The sequence below is a fragment of the Chiloscyllium plagiosum genome, unplaced genomic scaffold (assembly GCF_037043375.1).
Source record: "Chiloscyllium plagiosum isolate Xiang-an unplaced genomic scaffold, Cpla_swu_hap1 HiC_scaffold_37, whole genome shotgun sequence".
Classification (NCBI taxonomy): domain Eukaryota; kingdom Metazoa; phylum Chordata; class Chondrichthyes; order Orectolobiformes; family Hemiscylliidae; genus Chiloscyllium; species Chiloscyllium plagiosum.
In genome coordinates this window covers 63,229,053-63,248,458 of record NW_028270175.1, presented here as the reverse complement: position 1 = coordinate 63,248,458, position 19,406 = coordinate 63,229,053, and positions in this window count along the sequence as shown.

Genomic DNA, 19,406 nt, shown 5'->3' with positions numbered 1-19,406 from the left:
GGACTGAAAGAACCACAAAAAGTCCGGCAGAAGGTAACATTGTAACATTTCTTCGAAACGGCTTGAGGAGCTGGATTATGTTGAGACAAACACAAATTCAGTTTCGTCCAATCAGTTTACATTATACCCCAAGACACCAAACGTTAATCACTTTTCAATTGAGTATTCTGATAATATTAAAACATAAGTAATGATCTGTTACTTGGAGTGTAAACAGATATTTTGAACAGATGGTCAGCGTGACAAAGATAATTGCCAAAAGACCATGAAATGTCGGCTGCGAGTAAGGGGTCTCTGAGAGGTATCTGTCTGGAGAAGTATTTCGCACAGAAAAACATGGAACCCGACTGGGATTAACAATCTGCAGATTAAAATCGACTGATGACACTCGCCACGTTGACTGGTTATTCAAATTGATTATTTTTCAGCAAGTCGTAATCAGATTTTTAAAATAATCAGACTCGTATTGTACACAGGGAGTTAAAAGATAAGTTTCAGACGAAGGACTTATAAAATAGTTGGTAGCTAATACTACCTAATGACTTAAAACAACTAACCATGTTCAGTTTTGTTTTAAAAAGTGATTTAGAGGATAATTCGTTGCCTCCCTATTTTGAACAGATTACAGCACGGGATGAACCATTCCTGTGTTGCGTGTGTAAGTCCGCAGAGGGGTTTACGCCGTGTCATAACAGTTTGGGGGTAATTTGTAGATTTTGGCTCTTGGATTCATGCTCTGAACAGGTTTTGACAGGTTCAGTCTGACATTTAGACAGATTTGAATAGATTTGGCTTTTGAAAAAAGCCCAATAGATTTAAACACTTACAGGTTAATGTCCTAGATCTTAAAATAAAACATCGGTGAGACGATTTGTTTAACTTTGGTGACTTGTGGTTGATTAAATTAGAAGTGCGAGAAGTAGCCCTTAAAATTGCTGAATACCATCTGAGATTCACATATGATTCTCAAATTTGCTGGGAATGTTCAGAAGGAAAGAACAAGCCACAGGTTTAGAATTACCAACTAAGTTAGATTTGGGTTTAACCAAGGAGAAAAGAAAAACAGGAAGTGTAAGGGATTTATTCAAACACTTATGTGTCAGAGAACGAAGAAAGTGCAGTAGAGGTACAAAAATTGCAATACACCTGAGGGAAATTAAACTAGAAGATAAACAAAGGAAGAGAAAAAGAAGAAATGGGAAGATAGAGGGTAGATAGAGAGTCAGAGAAAGAGAAAGAGAGAGGGAAAGAGAGAGAAAAATGGTGCTTGCCTGAGCAAATAGATAGAAGGAAGGGAGAGATAAAAGAGAAAGTAGAAAGCGAGAGAAAAAGAGAGACAGCGAGAAAGAGAGAGAGAGTTTGAACATGAGAGTTTGACACTTAGTCAGCAAAGTCAAATTAACAGGGAGGACTGAAAACAGAACGTAGTAATGTATACAACTATGTCGAACCTCTGCCACATTTTTGAGAAAAATGTTGAATTTCTTATTTATTTCATTGAACTAATGGCGAGGGAGTTCGAGTGATTAGAGGACATGTGGGTAATGCTATTACAGACTATACTGGTAGGCAGAACTTGGGAGATATTTGCGAGCTGTCAGATGAGAAGTCAAATGATTATAAAGAGGTCAAACAGGTTATTTGAAGTGCTTATGAATTGATACCAGAAGTACACAGATAGCAGTTGAGAAACATAAAGAAGGAACCAGGTCAGACTTATGTTGAGTTCGAAACAATTAAACATTGTCATTTTGATGGATCAACGCGTGCCTTGAAAATAGATTGGACATATGAGGCTACAGGAAAGACTATTCTGATGGTGGAGTTTAAAAACTCACTTCCAGAGATGGTAAGAATTCACCTGGTGGAACAGAACTTTCAGGAAGTGATGAATATATTTTGGTGTATAAGACAACATTCCATGCAGAATCTTGTCGTGGGAGGGATGGAAGGTGGGACAGGAGGTGATCCTCAACTATAAAGTCAAGAGTCGCGAACACTGGTAAGAGTTTACCACAGAAACATTCATGAGGGGGCGAAGGAGATGAAGGGCCTGACTTGATTCCACTTTGGTAAATTCGGACACAAAAAGTCTCAGTACTCGTCGTTAAAGAGAGGCACTGTGGGAAAAGATGCAGCAAAAGAAGGCAAGCCAGTGTCATTAATGAAGTTCGTAAAGGAAACCCCAGTAAAAACCGAGGGGCAGCAGGACGTTGCACAGCCCAGGCAGTGGCTGGGAATTGAGTTAGTACCTGATCTCGAAAGAATTCGCCTGTGTGTGTAAAGTTTATGCTGAACGAACTGGGAGAAAATGACAAGAAGTTATAATTCTGAGAGATACGTGATCTAACCGGTCGCTGATCGTAAGGGATGAGTGAACTTTCTGATTGTTCATTTCACTTATATTGTAGTGGTGCCTTAACTTTCATTTGAGTGGTATCTTGATAAAAGCTGATTTATCGTGTTTGTGCATATGTTTATACATACCTTCAGGAATTAATTAATACACCGGAGGAACGTGTCAGTGTTTAGAGGCGTTCCTGGAGTGGAGCGGGGCTGGGGGTGGGGGAGGGTGGTGGGGGTGGGATCGTGGAACGGTTTGTTGTTTCTGATGTGCTTACCTGAGAATGTGATAAATTCTGGGCTACATGCACGGAAATGTAGCGTTCCCTATGTAAGATTTGTTTGGCATGACAACCGAAGACTTAGGAATTTACAGTGTGACTGATTGACAGAGTCTTAGTTCCAGGAATTCAGTTCTCTGTTGGTAATGAATTAGCAAATTTCAAGGTGTGAGTGACTCCCCTTTTTGTGAAGAAGCCCAAGGGAAACCAAGAATATGAAGGGTTAAAGCAGAAATATGTTGATATTTTCTCAGACTGTGTACGAACCAGATCCCACTATCAGAAATCACAGCAAAAACTAAGAATATAGATGAACGATTTGACGCAATGATGTGGGACAAACCTGAACAGGTAGCGGGTCAGACAGAGGTTTTCAGGTCCGAAAAGAGTAAAATCCTTGCAACAGGAAGACAAAACCATAATAGATGTATATTGGACGGATATTCTGAAAAGGAGTCCGAATACACTCGTGAGGGTAATTATCGAAAATATAATTTTTTAAACAGAAACAGAGACAATGGCAGGATCGTGCAGAGGAGAGATGGGCTGAAATGCACCAGATTGGGTTGCCGGTAACTTGTATAAGGGGTGTTATGTGTCGCACTCGACCTAACTGTAGGAGGTCACATAGTGGTTTGAAAGAATTAGACTCAGGCACAAAAACGTATTCGTTGGGCTAGAATGCACAGGGATGGGATTACCTTTTGCTGGACCTGCCATACACGCCAAAATGGTTAGCGAACCCGAGGTTTTACTGAGTCCAGCACCTTTGTTCAAATGCCAGCATTTGAAGAACATTTATTCGCGTTATATTGATTGTGTCGGTCAACAACCGAGAACCAAAAATGGGAACCAGTACTTGATTGGGGCTCCCGCATTTCCAGAGGCAATTCCATTACGGAGTTTCAAGGCAAAAAGGTTGGTCGAGAAGTTAGTCGCTGTCTTCTCACTGTATGGGCTATGCAGCGAGAGTCAGTCGAATGAAGGAGCACATTTTACTGCGAGGCTGTTTAAGTAGGCATAGCTCAGATATACAGCACTTTAAATCAAGTGCGTATCATCCTGAGTGATGTTTAGAAATGTGTTATCAGACATTGACGACCATGTTGAAAGCATACTGTCAGGATTACCCGAATAATTGGGATAATGGTATTCCATCCGTATTGTTTTGCATTGCAGATGCGCCAAATGAATCGACACACTTTGCAACCTTCGAGTAAACATTCGGACATGCAGTGAGAGGACCTTACTAATTAATTAAATATAAATTGACAGTAGCAAATTCAGAGATCTCACACTTCGATAATGTCTTGGAGTTGAGGGAACGATTAAATCGAGTATGTAAGTTCACTAAACAGTACCGAGCGGGGGCGCAGCCCACAATTAAACAGGTCGCAGATGAAAAATCTGAGAATCGAACGTTTAACCAAGGGGATGACGTTTTACTGCTATTACCAGTGTTAGCAGATGCCTTCGAAGCATGGTTTCTTGGTCGCTATCAAAATGAGAAAAATAAATGAGACAGGTGAACTATCTAGTTAAGATGCCAGATTACAAAAAACAACAGTGTTGGGTCTGTCACGAGCACGTGTTGAAACAGTATTATATGTGAGAGAAACAACTGGAGAAACACGTTTTAGTTACTGCCCGCAGAGTGAGGAATCAAATTCAGAAAGTGTGGATTTCGATGGGCCTCAAAATAAGTTGAAAAAAAGCCCTTGACGAGTGGGGTAGATTAGTAAACTATCTGTCGCAGAAGCAAAGAACGCACAAGAACGTTTTGTTACTTCAGTGTGAGGGCAGATGTCAGAATCAAATGGGAACCACTAATGCTATTGCTCATGATGTCGACGTAGGGTTTGCTCCTCCAATAAAAGAACATGCGAATTGGAATTCCCCTTCAAAGGCAGACACGTCCTGAGTGAGGTGGTGACCATTTTCAACGGGGATTGAATCAAGCCAGAGCAAGTGGAGTTTGCCGATCGTCTTACTTCCCAAACCGATCGGGACTCAACGATTTTGCGTGGATTATTAGAAGGTCAACGCTGGAACAGAATTGGATATATATCCGACACCAAGATTGGAGAGCTGCATGGAAAAAGCTGTGCAAGCTATTGACATCACCAGGTTAGAACTCCTGCGTAGTTATTCGCAGGTACCTTCATCAGAGATGATGAAATAAATGTCGGCTATTTTAATGGAGGAGAAAATGAGGACTGCAGATGCTGGAGATTCAGGAAGGGCTTATGCCCGAAACGTCGATTCTCCTGTTCCTTGGATGCTGCCTGATCTGCTGCGCTTTTCCAGCAACACATTTTCAGCGGCTATTTTAATGCCAAGTGATGCGATTTGGAAGGAAGAATAGATCCACCACATTCGAAAGACTCATGAAAAGAGATATGACTGGGTTAGAAAAAGTGCAATTTAACTGGATGATGTTGTAATCTTTGGTGAGTGTGTGAAAAAGCGCATGGTACAGTGGGAGAGCTCTTTGAACGACGAAGAATAGCAAAACCAGTAATAAACTTCCACAAAACTGACTTGGCGAAAGGAGTGGCGACGTTCTTGAGACATAACATCGGTCATGGAAGTTTGATCTGAAGATCCGCAATGGAGAGGTACCATTAACAGATTTGATGAAGAAGAACAAAACATTTCCGCGAACAAAACAATGCATTTGCTCATTTAAATGCAATATTAACCATCATGTCAATTTCAATTCGAATAAACTTTTCGAATCCTTCAAAGTTGTCATTGACATTGGAATTTTCGCTCTATTGCTAGTGGAAGATGATAATAGCATTGAACTGCCTGTTGCTTTCTTCCCATAGAAACTCAGCATCTCGCAGAAAAAAAAACTCCATGACCGAAAAAGAATTATTGAGTCTATATGACCTTAACACATTGTAATGCGCACGTCACAAACAACGTGTCAGAGACAATTGTTTTCATAGATTACAAACCCCTGACATTCTTAGAATGCTTTCAAAACAGGATTATGAGCATATTTCTTTTGAGTCTTATGTTACACACTTTTAATTTACAAACATAAATGTAGCGAGTTGTAAGAATATAATTGCAGATGAGCTTTCGTAGATTTAAATGATAAAATTTAGATGAGATTAGTTTCTATCCAATGTTTGTGCACGCATACACACGTACACCCGCGCAAACACACACACACAAGTTAAGTTGAATTTAGATTAAAGTTCTATGTATGTCATAGGAAAAAAAAATGAAGCCATCTTTTCTTCATGTTGATTTATTTGTAATGAAAGGGGGAGTTGTATAAAGTTGTCAAGATTTACTGTACCTTTCAGGGAGCTGAAACGTCTGGCGGGCACAGAGTCTATTGAAAGACTTAAAAATGTAACATTTGATTTTAAAGCAAGTGCTTGGAGCCACATTTTGGTGGTATACAATAATTAAAATTTAGACAATTAACTTCAGTTATGCCCCATATACCATAATCCGTTAGCATTTGAATTTTACTCTTTTCGATTACATCAAACCAAAGAGCCGGTCCAATGTCTTCGGGGATCATCGCCAGTATTTGAACAGTTTGGTTCTTGGATTCCTTATTTGGATAGGTTTAGATAGATTCGGTGTGTGATTTGGACAGATTTGAGTATCTGTGGCGTGCGAGAAAACCCATTAGATTTAAAACCTTGCAGGTTAATGCCCTAGATACGGAACTGAAATTAGGTAAGAAAATTTGTTTACTTTTCGTGACTTGTGGTAGGGAAAAATAACAGTGAGAGAAATGAATCCTAAAATTTGGAAAGAGTTTTTGGGATTTTAAGATGATTCGCAAATTTGCCACGAAAATTTAGAAGGAAAGAAAAAAGCCGTACTTTTAGAACAGCAAAGAACAGCCAATCACCAACAGACTACCAGCAGAATAGCTCTCTGAAATGTACCTGGCTACACGAACGTTTTGCAGTAGAAGACCGAAGACGACCTACAGAAACGTCCAAAGGACTTTCGAAACCAAAGACAACAAATGGTTTCGAAAATCGATTTGTCATCAATTTAAAAAGGATTTTATCATACCAGTATTGTAGATTGTAAGGTAAAAATTGTTATAAGAGAAAGGAGTTGTAACAAGTTGTTGTTTAGTGTTCTCTTTTGGGCTTAAAGAATAAAATTGTCATTTTTTTCTTCTTTAAATAATGATATTTGGCTTAACTCTTTGCCACTCGAAACTAAAGAGATCACGGCACGATGCGAGCTTTCCTGCGTGTCTGATTTACATTTGCAGATGGGTTTACCCTGTGTCGTAACACTACCAACGCTAAGTATTCCATAAAACAAAATCCTGGAGAAACTTCGCATGTCTGACAACAGCTACGCAGAGAGAAACCAAGTAAATTGTAGAGACATATATGGTTAGTCATAATTACTCAATGGAAAGGAAACAGTATATTTTAAAAAAAAAACTAAATGCATCGTTCATATGGATGTTTATGTACGGGGAAGAGGTTCTCAGGGGGACAAATACAACAGGACAGAATATGACGGGTGTGCCCAAAGCATAAGACAAAGGGAGTGAAAATAGTCAGAAAGGGCCTTTAGAAATATAAAATACCCTTAAATATGAGATGTAAAAATGAGAAAATCTGTCTACTCTACTTCTAGTAATACAAAGAATGTACAAATGAATATAGCTGTGTTGGATTCTCATCAACAGAAATTTTGCTGTGAAGTTATTCAGCTGAAAATTGAGTCCAAGACGGTATGAATTGCCTCACTGGAAAACAAGGTCTTTACCCTCTGCATGCGTTGAGCTTCTTGAACATTGTAATTTTAGAGTTAAAGAGCAAAGAACTGTCCAGCACCGGAAAAGGAATTGCCAAGACTACCCCAACAGATATTGCCTTTCTAGACTAAATATCGTTTGCCTCGATGTGCTCCGTATCCCTCCTTTGCCTGACTGTGAAGAAATCTGGCAAGATACTGGTTAAATGTAGCCATTGTTTCCGCCTTCACGATCGTCCAGATTTGTATTCTAGGCACTTAGCACTCTCTGCGTACAAAGTCGAGACTCGCATCTCTCAGCTCCTTTTGTCTTAAGTGCTTGCATCTTAACGCAATGTTCCCACGCAATTGATATTTCAAACTTGGGAAATAAGACTCGAACTATCCATTATTCCAATCCGTGTCTAATGTTCAAAGCTTTTATCAGATTGCCCGTCATCCTCCAACTTTTAACTGAATGCAATCAAGTGTAATTATGAAATCTATCCTCACACCTAATACATTGAAAACCGGGCAACATCCCGTTATCCAGCTGTGTAGCCTCTCCAAAGACTCCACGTCCCACTGATCGTGTGACAAAGAGAATTATACAGAATATTCTAAAATGGGCCGATATTACGTTCCATAAATCGGCAATAAACCTTGCTAAATATTATACCCGATTCCCAAATAACGAAGACATGTATGATATATGCATTCTTGACGACCGTAACTACTTTTGCTAACACTTCCAGGAAACTGCGGACTTCTAAGAGAGCATCCCTTTGTCTGTTGATGCCATGGTTGATGCAAGTTTCCTTTTCTTTCCTCCTGCATTAGATATCAGACTTACGTAATCGCCAAATAACTTTTCTCTGCCTTCTTGGCAATCCTCATAACAGTCCTTAGCTACCACAATCTTTATATTAATGGAAAAAAAATACTAATCAGGGCACCTGCATTCTCGTCCAAATCAATTACAGGTTACTGAGCACTGTTCCTTGTGGAACATACCAAGAAATGCAGTCTGAAAATTATCGTTCCAATGTACGTTCAGTCTTCTAGGACTAAGGCTTCTTTGAATCAATGTTAGTATCTTACAATGGATCTCATGTGACTTCGCATTTTTTATCGGCCTGACTTGAAGAACTTTGTCAAACGTTTTCCAAATGTTCACAGAAGCAACATACCTTGCTCTGTGCTCATTAACCATCTTTGTAATTTCCTCAGAAAAAGTCCAGTTTGTGAGATGCGACCTTCTCTGCACATAGACGAACTGGCTTTTACTAATAATAATGCTCAGGTGCCGGTGTTGGACTTGGGTGAACAAAGTTATATATCACACAACACCAGGTTATATTCCAACAGGTTAATTTGGAAGCACTAGTTTCCAGAGCGCTGCTTCTTCATCAGATCATTTTCGGAGAAGATCATTAGACACAACATTTTGCAGTGCCATGCAACAGGGGTGATATGTGGAAAAAGTCTAGATTGTTGTTAAGTCTTTCATGTAAAATATTAAAAGCTCTCCGAAAGCTAGTGCTTCCAATTGAACCTTTTGGACGATAACCTGTGTTGTGTGAGCATTGTGCATAAGTTCATTTTTCTATTCTAAATATCCTATTTCTAAGACACGTCTGCAATAAATTCCCTGCTATTATCGTAAAGCTCACTGGCCTGTATTCACGCATTATTCTTGTCGAAAATGTGAAAAAAAAAGAAACATTGTTCTTAGTCTCCAAGCTTCTTGCACATCCCCTGTGACTTAACAGGAAACAAACTTTTCGGGCAAGACTTCAACAATTTCCACACTTACCTTCTTCAGCATTCCGTGATGTATGGTACCAGATCATGAGGACTTGTCTTCCGTGGAAACGATCACTAGTAGTTGAACGTGGTGCACCCTGCATTATGCAAGCCTGTCTCTTCAGGTGGCTATTCTTTCTAATAATTATTGTAACTTACATGACTGCTGTTAAGTCTGTGGAGTGTGCACAAGCTCTCCAACTGATCAATACACATTACTGATCTACTGGGTTCCTTCCATATACCTAAACATTTTTCCTTCTCCGTTGATAATCCAACTTTCTCTTGACAACATCGATATCACTTCCCTCCACCACACTCTTAAGTCATGGATTAAACATATTGCACACTCGCTGTGAGAAAAATATTTATTGTGATACAAAAGTGTCCTGCATAATATTTGTAAACAACTGAATATCAACTCTTTGGTCTATGGATTTGTTCCGGGTCGAAAATGCAAATCGGCCTGGAGAATAGAAACAGGAGATCATAGCACACAGTGAACTGAATGAGAGACTGGAGCAAATACTCCAGTGAGAACGATCACTGAGAGATGTTGCCGTAATATCATAGATGAGGACCAAATAACTATATATGAAGTTTGAACATCACTTCTGTCATTTTGTAATCTACATTTCTATAAACTCTCTACGCTGACAATCGTACATCATTACATTTTGACAATCGTATATCATTACATTTCTAATAATAAAGAAAGCACACCAAGTGAGTGTGCTCCTTGTCCCTTGTACAACTGACCCATTCCGTTGATATTGTCTGCCCACAATCCTTACACTTGAGATATTCTGCATTCTGCGTTGCATGCACCATAGCTTCGCTACAGTGTGGAAACAGGACATTTAGCTCAGCAATTTCACACCGACTCTCTGATGATCATTGCAATCAGACTCACCTCCAACCTGTCCTCGTAACCCTACATTTCCGTTGGCTAACCTCCATGCTTCTGGATACTGTGGGCAATTTCACATGGCCAGACCACGTAGGCAGTGCGTTTTTGGAGAAAACCGGAGCACACTGAGAAAACACAAACACACATCTGGAGAACGAAAATATGCTCCAAACAATTCAGTCGTACAAATTCTGGTCTTAACCCGTGACCAGTCTCTGTGAACCAGCACTGAAACGTTCCACCACCCGAAGGGTATGCGCCTGATATAAAAACTGATGTCTCCCGAATATCATCACAGTCACCATCTTCCCACATGCCCTCTAATCTTCAATTTGGTAGTCGATGTCATGCCCAGATTATATATTCCGTGCAATCAATTGGATAAGCAGTTTTCTGACCAGGACAGTAAATGCACATGAACATATTTTGATCTGAAACTAAGCCAATTCGCTTAGGGAATTTGGCATAACTTTTGGTTCGCATATCTCGACTTTTTGTCCTTCAAAAATACATATTTTCAAATCATCGACTTATTTCCCGACATGTTGGACTCCAAATATTTCCGAAATGTTTGACAAATAAAGATGTTAGTGACTTGATTGTACAGTTTACTTATCCTCCTTTCGACATAAAGATCGATATTTCCAACCAGACCGACGGTAGATCTTAATATTGAAGAAGGATGGACTGATTACCGACACTCCCTCTGCTCCTTCCATCATTACTTCCATAATTAATGCGAATAAGTAGCAGCAAGACTGACTAAAAATTATTAACACGTGATAGTGTTACAGACCAAGCCAACTCAGGTTGTAATATGTGAAGACTGTAGCCTAGACCCTAACCTTGCTAATTGTTTTAAGCGGATGTACAGTGGATATTCCAGGAGTGATGCAGTTGGCCCAACCACTCAGATTTAATTAACACGGAATGAATTTACTGAACGAAATATGAACCAAGGAGAATTGCATTTAGAATAACTTGACTTGTCTGAAAACTGAATTGAATCTGTGACAACTTAATCATACTGTTGCAATTAATTGCAACTTTCCATAAGCGCAACTTTTGCAATGAAAGGTAAAATAAAATACGTATTCTTACTGGAGTGATATCAGAGAAATGTTCGCAGCACCTTCTCTGGGTTTATATCTAAAACTTGATCAGCAGGTGCAATTAAAATCTAATCAAAACAACGCTTGAAGTGGGATAAGTGGCCATCCTCTTTCGTTGCTCAAGTATTTTCGAAAACAAAACATAATTTAAAGGCTTTTCCATCTAGAATGTTCTATACGGATCGGAACCTCAGCCTTTATGACCCCTGCGGAAAAAGGCCAACGATAACTTTTCCTTAATAAAGGAGCAGCATTGCCACAATAGAAAGGATTTCGATGGAAAACGGTGAACTGCAACTGATCGTGCATTGACGGGAGTTAAAGTCAGTCTGCATGAATCCTAATTTTCTCAATAGCCGGATTCCATCTTCTATTAAAAGGTATGCCTATGGGTATGTTTTCCCAAAGTAACAGAGGGAGCATTATGTGTGACACAACAAGGAATCTTCAGCTGCACAGTGAGGGGCAGGCAGACCAAAATCTGACAGCAACAGACTGAAATATTAAAGCAATGGATCGAATTTGTTTGTTTTTGGGTCTTTATGGTACTTTTTAAGTTTGGCCATTCATAGCAATGCGGATAAGGCTTATACTTTGGGTAATGCAAGCTGGTTGCTATCCTCGCAATTGTTGGTCTTCCTGGTAAGTTACTCCTTCTGACTATTAATTCAATAAACAATTGCACAACGTTAATTATTTAGTTATTAAAACTTTGTCAACATGGGAACAATTGCCATCATTTCGCCTTGCAAACCCCATTCTTTGTCAAGCAAGTATAAGTCCATTATCTGAAGAGAAACCAGACTGTTCAAACGTGATAAGTGTTATTGCTCTGAACTTATTTAATTTCTATCAGCATATAGTAGCCTGCCCAATTCGTTTCACTATCTGCGCTCGACACGAATGTTCCAATTCTCCTCTCACGATACTTGCACTTGTGAGTAAATCGACTGGAAGCTTCAAATCGTCAGGTAGCGTAAGCAACGGATTGCGATAGTGTAGCTTTCCGAGTAATCCAGATCCCAGGGCAAGTGCAAAATGAATGGACTCAAAATCACCACGTCGCTGCTAGCTAAACTTTTATACATATTATATGTAAACATACTGACAGAGACACACGCACATATACTCTCACACACGATTGCATACATATATGTATGCAATTGTGTGCAAGCATGTGAGTGCGTGCCTGCGCGCATATACAGATATGAGCAGTGTCTATTAGTTTGCAGAATCTACATCACAATGCAGTTTTTTAATACCCTTCAGAAAAGGCCTGCCTTGCTTACTCTGTCCAATATCTGAATACAGGGCCGCACAAATATCAGGTTTAACTGTTACTTGTCCTCCAGTTTGGCGAAACCAGCAACTGATTTGGTCGAATTCGGAATGGACAAAACATGCTGCACCGCTCGTGTTGTGCAAAAGCTATTATGAAAAAAAACTAAAATACACGAGTACCCTTCCTCTGACATTTCCATTGTATCAAAAAAACACACTTTCACTTCCGGATGCATCAAATTCACAGGCATCAGGCATTAGAGTTGCGAATCGGAATGAAATGATGGGAGCTGCACTGCCAAACACTTGTTTGGATAAAAGAACTGGGCATTTTGGAGTTTGAGAGGAGCAATGCCCATGTCTCTTCAGAATAGAAGACGAATAGAAGAAAGGGAAGCAAGAGCAAGGGAAGTTTATCATAATTACCAAGGTGGCATCCCGTGCATGTGCAGCAGTTGCTGTCCTTTTCACGTTGGAAATTTTGGGGAGATGCTGGGAATGGTTTTCTGCATTGTTGTAGAGCTGTGATGTATTTTCAAAGAAGATTTGAACGTTAACTGACAAATTGAGCAAACAATGCAACTGGGCCAAATTTTCTATTAAAAGTGAAGAGGTGGAAATTTGGTGGTCGACGTCCTCTAAGGTTTCCAATGTCACTTTTCAAATTTATCGATAATCCCGGAGTCCATTGTAACACAATTGTCATCCGAAAAAGTTGTGCTTTCGAAGGTGTGCCGTGCTGTTCAACAAACTTGGAGTCTCATACAACGGTGAGGATATTGATGTCCAATCCCACAAATGTCACTGCTTCATTGACTTTCTATGCGCTTCACATTCGAAGGCATATGTGGGCTTATTGCAATATGATGTCCAATAATGTTTCTAAATGTTGGATCTAATGACGCCTGGGAGAGGTGAAAATATCGTTGCTATCTTCGTGAAGGGCTGTCAAAAATCTTCCAGTAGCATCAGTGCACTAAGTATTTTTTTTTCAGTCAATTTGTTCATGGAATGTGGGAAACTTTTCTGGGACAGAAGTCAGCTTTCGTCCCTAGTTGCCTTAAGAAAGCTGGTATTTGGTGGGATCATGATCCACTGCCCTTATCCAGTAGAATGGATGTGTCTGTCGGTTCAGACCGTGCTGGTTTATTGTGTGCCAGCGCATTTTGTAAACTGAACTCACGAGGAGTTGCTTGAAGCCTGCATTAATGAAAAGAAGGTAATTTAGAAAGAATTCTGGGAGAACAAACATACCGACTAGGCAGTTTGTTCATGGAGATCTGACATTCTTTTGCATTTATATTTATATTTAGATTTTATTGCCATTTGTCCTGGAGTACAGAAATAAAGGATTGCGGTGAAAAAGGAAAATGCGTAAAAAGACAAAGGACCGGGTTAGGTAAGGGTACCTTGTTATAAAAAGCTTGGGTGCAATGCAGTCAGTGTAATAGAGTTAAAAAGTGAAGCATTACGTCATACAACAAGTAGAAAAATGAAGAAACAAGGTAATAGTAAACATTAATGTATTTCTTACTATAAATTGTTAAACTGAAATAAGTGGTTGAATGATCAACATATGTTATTGAGTACTTTTCATTGAAAAAATTATTACTCCTCTGTTTCTGTTATGTATGCCGCTGTTTTCTTCTTCCAGAAATAGTTCATTCACCTCCTCAACAAAAACCTATCCACATCTGCATTACAAACAAATGAAGAATCCATCTCTATCAAACTCTGAAGTATATAAGAAGATAATCATTGATCAGCTTAGGGGAACAATGTATGAGAAATAGAAGAATATATGTTTAAGTGTGAATATATTCCTGAGGAGTTATAATGAATGGATGAGAGGTCACAGAGAATGAATAAAATGCGGTCGGATCTTGTGTTTTATGCAAACATCGGGAAACATTTTTGTTCAGTTATAGCAAGTAATCAGGAAGCTTTTGTTTATCTGAGTTTTTATAAGCAGGAATGAATATAGATTTAGAGGGCAGTGCATTATTATACAGGGTTCCAGGGATTTAGTGAGCTCGGTTTGCTGGATGTCCGATTTGCACTGTAGAATAAGGCCAATTGTCCGAAGGATAAAAATTTATGATCAGGGTAGCATGCCTACGTTGGCGCCCATTTACTGGCGAATTGCCAGACGGATCGATGTTGGGGCTGATATTACTTTTAATAGAATGACGTGGGTGATTGAAGCGATTGTAGTCACTCCTTGTTTGCAAGTTGAACAAAAATGAATCACGAAAGCAAATCATGAGGATTTCACACGAACTCAGTGATGGGATGCAACGTGGCAAATTATTGGATTATATGCTAGCTAATGGAAAACTATGTGTGAATAAGAACAGAATAGCTCAATGCTGTCACCGGAGAAAATATCCTCAGATTAAAAGATCCCAATTTATGACAGGGACAATGATGACTCATTCGTTCAAAAAGCAGTGAATGAAAGAGTTTTCAAGATGTATCTGTAATTAGAGTCCATTGAGGATCTGTGAAACACAATCCTGAAACCTTCAGTTACATTCCCTGTTCCGTGAAGAAGGAAAGGCCGACACACAGTGCATATTTACATCCAACTTCACTGGGAATTCCCGCAATTTTAAAGAATGCTGCTTCACGCCACATGACTTCACTTTTTATGACTCGAGGCAAATAACTCATCCAATTTTTCCAACATAACTGTTGGCTTTCACAGCAACAAAATATCTAAAATTAGTCAGTCTTCGCTGATTTCTGTGTAAGACGCTTCCTTATAGTTCCTTATTTCACCTACACATAATGAAACATCCTTTCAACGTCCACCCTGTAAAGTTGTCTCTGGGTGTATTATATCTCATTAACATCAACTCTCACTCACCTAAGTTCTAAGCGTTATAGGCCCAAACCGTCCACAATTACACGGAGGATAAATCATTTTTTCAAATACTGCTGGAGTGAAAAGTTTGGGGACTGCATCCAACGTAGTTACCTCCTATCTTCGATAAAGATTCAGAAGGTTACAACGGAAACTCCCTGATGAAGTTGCACTAGGACTGGGTTCATTTGCAGCAACACTTCTTCCCCTCAAAGTTGACTCCTCGGTATAGAGCCCAACACTGTGTTCACAAGTACGACAAACTCTTTGTTTCTTCTGAGAAATGTCCACAAGTTCTTATTGTGATGAGGAGATCTATTTTATTTTTCTTCATGCTGTGAGTCCTCGGAATAATCTTGCCCATAGAGCGGTGAAGGCAGACTTATTGATTATCATTAAGGCACAGACGTGTGTGTCTATGTATGTATCTGTCTGTCTATCTATCTATCTATCTATCTATCTATCTATCTATCTATCTATCTATCTATCTATCTATCTATCTATCTATCTATCTATCTATCTATCTATCTATCTATCTATCTATCTATCTATCTATCTATCTATCTATCTGTCTATCTATCTGTCTGTCTATCTGTCTGTCTATCTATCTGTCTGTCTATCTGTCTGTCTGTCTGTCTGTCTGTCTGTCTATCTGTCTATCTATCTATCTATCTATCTATCTATCTATCTATCTATCTATCTATCTATCTGTCTATCTATCTGTCTGTCTATCTGTCTGTCTATCTATCTGTCTGTCTATCTGTCTGTCTGTCTGTCTGTCTGTCTGTCTATCTGTCTATCTATCTATCTATCTATCTATCTATCTATCTATCTATCTATCTATCTATCTATCTATCTATCTATCTATCTATCTATCGATCGATCTATCTATCTATCTATCTATCTATCTATCTATCTATCTATCTATCTATCTATCTATCTATCTATCTATCTATCTATCTATCTATCTATCTATCTATATATATGTGTGTGTGTGTGTGTGTGTGTGTGTGTGTGTGTTATATACATATATGTGTGTGTGTGTGTGTATATATATATATATAACATGACAGTCAAGGGCTATAGGTGGGGGTGTGGGAAAAAGGACTTCGGAATGCAATTTGTTTACCATTGCGAGATAGTGCAGGTTTCCATCGAATCCCTATGATTCTGTTTATAACCACTGACCCTTTAAATCCTCATGAACGAAACATTGGAGATGAGGGACGTATAGCAGCGGTGGAGTGGGTGGTGTGTTGATGAGGTGTGTGGTGAGTTGAGTGTTATTGGCCTTATCTGAAACGCCATGTTTCAGCTTATTCTGCAAAATCTCACCACGATGTCAGTTGATTGAGAAGAAGTCAGAACGAATGAGAAAATATTTTATCTACTTTAAATGTTACCTCGAGCTTGGGAGTCCTCCATATCTGTTTTTTCAGCAGCTGCAGTAACTCGAAGGGATCTTGGACCAGGAGCCTGCTGGGAGCAGTGAGTCACTGATTCCAACCACACAGCATCACTCTCTCTGTTTAGCCCAAGTTCGTGTAATCTTCCAGCTCCCACTCCACTCTGCTCCCTCACGGGTTTACCGTCTCTGTGACTCCCTGGTACGTGTAATCCCCCAGCCCCAGCTCCAATCTGCTCCCTTATTGTCTCACCTGTTTCTCCAATGTACTTGTTATTCTCCAGCTTCCATTCCACACTGCTCCCTCACAGTTTCACCGTCTCTGCGACTCCCAGTTACGAGTAATCCTCCAGCTCCGACTCCAATCTGGTCCCTCATAAGGCCATTGTATCTAAGCCTTCCAGGGACGTTTAATGTTCCAGTTTTCACTCCACTAAGCTCCCTCACAGGCTTACTGTCTCTGAGACTCCGAGGCACGTGTTAACTTCCGTTACCCAATTTGCTCACTGCTACTCACGGGGTCACAGTCTCTGTGACTCCGAGGCAGTCATCCAGTACACACTCCACCTGTAGCTTCTCCGTCTCGGGCACTCCCAGGCAAGTGTAATCTTTCAGCTCCTGCTCCTCTCTTGTCATTTACAGGATAATGGTTTCTTAGAATTCCAGGTACGTATAATCTTCCAGCTCCGACTCCACTCTGCTCCCTCACATTGTCATCGTCTGTGTTATTCCCAGGTTCGTGTAATCCTACAGCTCGCACTGCACTCTGCTCTCTGACAGGGTCACCATCACTGTGATTCCCAGGCACGTGTTATCCTTCAGCTCCCACTCCATTCTGCGTCCTCACACGTCACCGTCTTTGTCTCTCCCAGGCACGAGTTCTTTTTCTCCAACTCCCAAATCCAGGCTGCCTCCTCACAGGGACACTTTGACTCCCTTGTAGCAGTGGGTCTTGAGCTTCACTGACGATTTATATTCACTGACTTGTTGCGGATCGCTTTCAAGTTCTCTGCCTTTGTGACTCCCAGGTTATGGTCGCCCTCAAGCCTCAGCTGACAGTCGAAACATCCAATTCCGCATTGCTGCCAAATAGGGTCGCTTTTCTAACTGTAAGACAGCAGAAACGAGGATGAGAATAAGAGGGCACAGAGGTATTATAGTGATTAAAAGCACTGTAGAGGATGGAGCAATTTAAATGGAAGCGTGGGGAAATTGCAGGCCCTGAAGCAGGTTACTGGATGTTATCAGCAGAGGTGCTGGAACAGATCAGGCAAAGGAAAGTTATTGTAGCTTGTCGGTGTTGGAAATTGTTAATCGAGTTAGTGCTCGGTATGCATAAAAGGCTTATAGTAAATGGTTATGGAAACATGAATATCTGAACAAAAGGAAAAAAAATAGATACAAGGACCTTTGGGTTACTAGGATCTTGTGCATGTTAGAGTTCAGTGACTTATAGTGACTGAAGTGAGTACATATTTAGGAAGTACACTAAGGCAGCATTATCGGGGCTGAATGAGATTATAGAAATAGGGGAGTTGTGGGGGACTGAAGAGGTAGCACAGACAAGGAGGATGATATGTTCCAGAACTATTTTACTCGATATTGAATGTGTCAAGATGTGTAGAAACGCACAGCAGACCAGGCAGCATCCGTGGAGCAGCAGGAGCACTTCGTCAAGCCACTGCAATTCTTTCGGATTTAATGAGGGGAACACGTGCTGCAATTGGTCGAGGTAGCTATGGAAGGATGGAGGATCTGCAGGAGTTTACTGAGATCGTGAGGTGTGGATGGATTGGATCAGGTAACAGAGAGACAGAAATATTTTGGTGAGAAACAGGGAACACAGAGGGAAAGTTACAGAGTTTCACAGGGAGAGAGTGGTTGAGAAGCTGACAGGGTTGTAGAGAGTGGAGGAGCAAACCAAGATTGTGGAATGTTATTGCAGCTCAGAGGTTTACAAATTGTAGGATGACTAGCACCACCTGGAGGAGGTTAGAAAGAGAGTGGACTACAGAGTCTGTCGGGACTGCTTTGGGCCTGACAGATGTGGAGTGACATAAGGGTTGGAGGTAGGTACAGACACAGAGACTGGTGTGAGGAACGAAGTACTTTACAGATGTAAGGAGTGCCAAGGAGGCTAGTATAGGTTGCAGACACAGGAAAGGCTGATAAACTAAAAAGGATCATTCAAACAGGGAGGTTTGTAGGAGAAGTTAACAGTGTCAGTTAAGGTTAAATTTCGGGAAGAGTTGTCAGTGTGTGTGATACGGCTACAAAAGCAAGGGGCTGTAGGGATTGGATGGGTACACAAAGGTATGGACGCTGTAGGAGCTACAGAGATGGGTAGGGTTCCAGCAGCTAAAAGAAGTCATAAAGTTCGGGAGGATTTTGGGCTGGAGGATAAAACAGATTTGGAGGGTTGTAGGTACTGGTGGAGAGATAAGTAATATTCTGAGAAATTTCCATTGTGAGCAAGTCGTGTGGGTTTACCGCAGATAGAGAAGGTAGTAGTGCCTGAACGAAGTCATGCAAACAGAGAGTGTTTTGTAGAGGTGCAGGTGTATGTCATTCAGTCTCACGAGCCTATCCCTCCGTCTAATACAATCAGGGCTGATTATCTAACTCAGTACCCTGCTTCTGCTTTCACTCCATTACTTATGATGTT